We start from the raw sequence: 6,304 nt of genomic DNA, 5'->3' as shown, positions 1-6,304 counted from the left end.
TAGGCTGTCAGGTGGATAGGGTGCCAGGGTGCAGGGTGTTAAGGGGGCCAGGTAAGTGATAGAGTTAGCAGTAAATTGGGGTAGGTGAGAGATGGTAAGGAAGGGTGGTGGGTCTACTGTAGGGGAAGAGGGGGAAGAGTGGCTGGAGCAGGTGAGAATGGGTCTGCATTGATAGAAGGAGGGAGCAAGTCCAGAGGAGGAGAACTGGGGGGAGCAGGTCCAGAGTTGGGTAAGGGTGGTGTCAGATCAAGAGGGAGGTGTGAATGTCAAATCCTGAGGGAAGAGAGTGTGGTGTCAGTTCAGGGGGTGTGTGTCATCTGTGGGATGTATAGTTGAGGTGTGTGAGTTAAGTATGGGCTCAGTTGAATAGTAACTGTGGAGTCTGACTATGTATTTAATGGTATCATATTTCCTGAGTAGTTATTTATTTAATTTCATTGGAACCTCCTGAATACTCTGATTTAAATAGATACTTTTGGAAGATTCCAAGCATAGTGGAATTGGCCTACTGAATTTTCAATTTCGTTGAAGTCGGCTACCAAGGGACAGCGGACATGTATGTGGGGAAACCTGATTCCAAGGTCTATGCCAGACCCCAGAAGAAAACGTAGCTGACCGACAAGATGTTACATTACCACTACTAGTGGCAAGTTCACAAATGCATTAACAAATTCAAAGTCAACAAAGTGAAAGGACAACTTCCAAAGATAAGAAAGTATTCCAAATTGTTAATCACACAAATCATATTTACAGCTGAATGTGATCAGAAGTATTTACAACCATTATCATTATACATCCTGAAAAGACAGACACAGACTACAAACTAGAATCAACACGGGAGCTAGTGTCAACATATTACCACTTTGCATCCTGATGGACATACCTCAGCAAGTGGTGTTCCATTGTATAACCAAAAAGAAATCATCTCATAATGTATAAAGGATCACTAATTCCATACATTAGTAGAATCACACTTTGCTGTAAAGAGATAACTCATCTTGGCATTACAAAATTTTTTACCTGGTGGATACCAGTGGTTCAGCAATAGCGCAATCACCAGAATGTACAAATCTTAGTATAAACACAATTCATTTAATCAAATTCACACCCAGCGAATTGGAATAGACCACATGAGATGCAATCAAGTCAGTCAACAATCTGCAAGGATATAACTTCGAAGTGAGGCATAAGCCAGGTACTGGGATGATCATGTCTGACATGATGACTAGATCACCTAAACCACAAACAGCAACAAATTCCTTTTCATCTACATGTTGATGCAAAGGGTTCTAAAAGATGCAACCAGCCAAATCCTACAAAATCTGCCCTGATCATGGTACTACATTGTGAATAAACAGAAGCCAGCTCAGACCAATTTACAACACATCAATCATACTCAAAGATAGTGTGTAAGAACATTCCAGTGATGATTGTGTAGTGATGATGTGAGTGACAGCAACTTGCAGCAAGACAGTCAGTGTAACAGAGAACATTGCATGCATCTTCAGATGGAGATACCATCACTGGATCAGTGCAGGTTGTCAAACCTCCAAAGCATTACATTGAAATGTGAATACTTATTCCTGTAATTTATCTGATTACCTCTATGTATCATCATCAAATTGACAACATATGCCTATGTTCTGTTTGGGATAAATTTTTATTTTTCAAAATAGAGATGATCTTGTATTTTGTCTCGCAGCAAGTATGTCCTCATACCTTTAAGAGCCACAGTATGTCGCTACACCTTTAAGAGATATGCTCAAAACTGTGTCAGTATAGCAAAACTTGTGACCTAAAGTCCATGTATCAGAACCAACTCTCTCACGACTTCGGCCTGCAACACTTAGTGCAGATTATGCAGATACATCTCTTGCCATAGCACTCGCTCCTAACTGCACATTTGAAACGGCAAACATAATTTCAGCATTGTTTCTGAAATCCTGAAATAATGGCTTGGCCATCAGAATCGTTGTGCCCACCAAAAAACAGAACACCTGTAAATGTTGCCTAATTCTTGATCAAATGATAAGAAACTTTGAAAGATTGTTGCATTAGATTTCTTGGATGGTTTGGTTAAAAATAAGATTACTGTCTCTGCAATGTACTTTTTAGTTCTCTTTTTGTGACTGCAGACTGCTTCCTATAAGAAAACCTCTCTTAAACTGCAGAGTGCCTCTTGATGTTCCTCTTTTTCAAGTCTGCAACTCTCACAGATCAACAGACACACTTGTTTTTTACACTTGTAAATGAAAAACAAATCCTTCTCCCACTCTTCATGAAAATAGTACATATTTTACCTTTTTATGGATGGGCCTGACTCTGCAATCATGATGTCTACTGTAGAGATTGTAATGAGGTCAGCCAGGTGGACTTCAGCGAATATGAGCTCCCTGATTCGGGCTGTTAATCTGGTCCAATCAGGGATCCCTGGCTGACAGATATAAACAGAAGTATCACAGGTTCTGATCACTCTGAGAGCTGCCTCTGAAGGAGCTGAATCAGTGTCAAGGACGTTCCACCAGATAATATAGGGCGACTTGGCAACAGGATACCAGTCTCTATGGAGTTTTTTCAGTGGCAATGAGAGGAAAGCATGCTTTTGAAGAGATTTGCTCACAATAGTTGTCTTTGAGTTGGGGTAAGTATTTGTAGCGTCATGTCATTATTTGGGCAGCTTGACTCATTTGATCCTGCCATTGAAGACTGGGTATCGTATGTGGAAAGAATGTGTTATTTTTTTCCAGGCAAATGAAACTGGAGTAGATGAAAAGCAATGAGTAATTCTCCAGACAGCTGTGGATCCACAACTTTTTCAGTTATTAGGAGCCTAACTTTCACCGAGGCACCAGATACTAAAACCTTTCAAATGTTGATGGATTTAGTTAAGGAATGTTACAGACCCAAGCATCCTCCAAAACTGAGATGTTATCAGTTTTACTCAGCAATTCAAGGATGAAAGGATTCCATTTTGGGATTTTTGATTAGGTTAAGATAACTGGCAGAGGCATGTGACTTTAGTTTAAACCTTAGTGAGATGCTGAGAGACCATTTGGTATGTGGGATTAATGATGTTACCATGCAAAAGCACCTACTAGCTGAAGTCCAACTGGACTCCAAACAGGCACTACAATTGCCTTTATCTTTGGAAAATGTGGCAACTAGAGTATATAAGTTGCAGGTCATTCTGATGGAAGTGGACACCCTCGCCAGGCTGACTTAGCTTGGGGAACACCACTTGAAGGTATTTGCATAGCCTCACTCAGGACATAACCTGAACAGAGCGACTCTAGGTCAGCCCACAGCAAAACTTCAGAACAAAGCCAAGCCTTGGCCAAATGATTAAAATTTTCTTTAGGGTGCGGGCTGAGAAACCACTGTAGTTGCTGCTGGTATGTGGACTTGAGACAACAAAAGGGTCCCACTGGATCTAAATTGAATAACAGAGCTCATAGGCCAGTATCCAGGAGAATGCCCACCTTGGAAAGTCCACCTGTATCTGGTTTGGAACAGTTAAATTGCTTAGCAACATGCAAATCCGAACCAATCTGGATATTCCAAGATGGAGGATGCGAACATTTTGTGCCTCTGAGAGCTACTCCTTTTTTGAGGTGTTTCCTGTGCTGGAGCTGATTTTCTCAAATCCTAGGAGCAGTAATTACTGTTTTATGAGCTATTGCATTGTTTTGGAATTTTAGGAAAAAAGATCAAAACAATGGTACTTTAAAAAAGAAGTAAAGTGAGACAAAGGCAGTGACTATGGTGGGAAGTGAATCAATGGAAAAAGAACCCTACACTGCTGTCTGACCCAGTAGTGAACCTTCATAGCTACAGCCTCTACTGTTTGATTTCAAGTACTTCTGGACATCGGAACTCGTCTAAGAAAAATAAACGAACAGAGAAATTCACAGATGACCTTGGAGAAACCTATGTGGGGAGATGAGAGCAGGGGAGCAGCTAAGTGGCTAGTTATTTTTGTTTGTAAATCTACAATAATGAGTAGAGTGGGTTCTTTTTGATTATATGTTTTTATTGAGGTCTGTCTCTTGATTAATCATTAAAAATATAAAACATAGGTACTAAGTTAGCCTGGAGCAGTGTTTTTAGAGCAGTAAAACTGCTATTTTATGGGTTCTGTAGATTGTTAAGGTGCAAAGATGACCTTTAGTAGAGTGATGTGCTCTTCCTGTCAGATATGGGAGATTAGGGAGAGTTTCTATGTTCCTGACGGTTATGTCTGCAGAAAGTGTGTTTGGTGGCAAATCCTATTGGATCGCGTGGATAGGTTGGTGTGCCAGTTAGAGGCGGATGAGGAATTTGCAGGAGCTAGGGTGTGTGATGGATGGCAGTTGCAGAAAGGGAGAGAAACCAAAGATAATCAGGTAGATGGGTTACCTCCAGGAAAAGTAGGAGAGGGAGGCAGGTTGTGCATGAATCTCCTGTGGCTACCCCCATCTCAAACAAGTATGCTGTTTTGGAAAATGTAGATTGTATGGACTCTCAGAGTAATGTAGCACTGGCAGTCAGGTTTCTGGTATCGAGACAGGCTCTAAAGTAACATGGGGTATGCCTGGTTCCAAGCGGTCAATTGTCATAGGGGACTCACTACTCAGAGGCATAGACAGACATTTCTGCGGCCAACAGCAAGACATCAGAATAGTGTGTTGCCTCCCTGCTTCCAGAATCAATGCTATCTCGGAGAGGGTGCAGAATATCCTCAAAGGGAAGAGGAACCAGCAGGAGGTCATTGTACATATTGGAACTAACGACACAGGAAGAGATAAGGATGAAATTCTGAGGAGAGAATATAGGAAGTTAGGCAAGAATTTAAAAAGGAGGTCCTCGAGGGTAGTGATATCTGGATTATTCCCGGTGCCACAAACTAGTGTGGGTAGGAATAGGAGAATAGAACAGATGAATGTGTGGTTGAGGAGCTGATCCAGGGGAGAAGGATTCACATTTTTGGATCATTGGAATCTCTTCTGGGCAAGAGGATTTTAGCAAAATGGAAAGGCTGAATAGGTTGGGGCTATTTACTCTGGAGTATTGGAGGCTGAGGGGTGACCTTATAGAGGTTTATAAAATCATGACTGGTATGGATAGGGTAAATATGCAAGGTGTTTTCCCTGGCGTGGGGGAATCCAAAACTAGAGGGCATAGGTTTAAAGGTGAGAGGGGAAAGATTTAAAGGGGACCTAAGGAACAACATTTTCACGCAGAAGGTAGTGCGTTTATGGAATGAGCTGCCAGAGGAAGTGGTGGAGGCTGGTACGATTACAACATTTAACAGGCATTCAGATGGATATAGGAATAGGAAGGGTGTAGAGGGATATGGGCCAAATGCTGGCAAATGTGACTAGATTTATGTAGAATACCTGGTTGGCATAGATGGGTTGGAACGGAGGGTTTGTTTCCATGCTGTATATCTCAATGACTATGACTCTACGACAATCAAAATAAACATCTGGTTACACGTTCACCTGGTTCTACCAGAGAGCCATACCAATGCAACTGGTTCTGTGGTTGCAGAACCTGTCTTTAAGAAAATTTGCATTAGACTCCAACCCTAAAGTTGTGCAAGACCTAGGTTGGACTGAGAAGCTATTCAAGGGAACCTTTATAGATGAAGGGTACAACTTTGGTTTTGGTCTCTTATGAAAAGCAACTGCATCAGTTACCAGTGATGGTAGTAAAAAGCTCAGGCACAAGCTTGATGGGGCAAAATTGATTGAAAAATTTTCACCTTGATCGGCTCACCAGTTTTTGATTATAAAATGGCTGGCTGAGTGAAGTCCTAATTATATATCCAGACGTTTTCCAGGAAGGTCTAGGGACTATGAAAGGAGCCAAGGTCACCTTGCATGTTGACCAGGAAACAATTCCATGATTCTGCAAGGCCCGTCCAGTGCCATTTGCCTTGATGGCAAAAATGGAGGCAGAAATCAGAAGCCTGGAAAGCGCAGGAATCATCAAACCAGACCATTATGCAGAAAAGGCAGCATCAGTCATTCCAATTGTGAAGCTGAATGCACCGGTTCTCTTTTGTGGGGATCTTAAACAAACGGTAAACCACTTTTTGCAGCTGGATAAATACCTAGTCCCTCACAAAGAGGAATTATATGCAAAGCTGGCAGGGGTCTGTCCTTCACGAAGCTGGACATGAGCCATGTATACCTGCAATTGTGTTTAGAAAAGGATTCCCAGAAGTATGCTACAATTAATACCCATAAGGGTTTGTGCCAATGTACCCATTTGGGGTATCATCAGCCTGTGCAATTTTTCAGTGGAGGATGAAAACATTTTA

Source organism: Rhincodon typus, chromosome 2 (assembly GCF_021869965.1).
Source record: "Rhincodon typus isolate 14 chromosome 2, sRhiTyp1.1, whole genome shotgun sequence".
Classification (NCBI taxonomy): Eukaryota; Metazoa; Chordata; class Chondrichthyes; order Orectolobiformes; family Rhincodontidae; genus Rhincodon; species Rhincodon typus.
Note: the sequence above shows the minus strand (reverse complement) of the source record.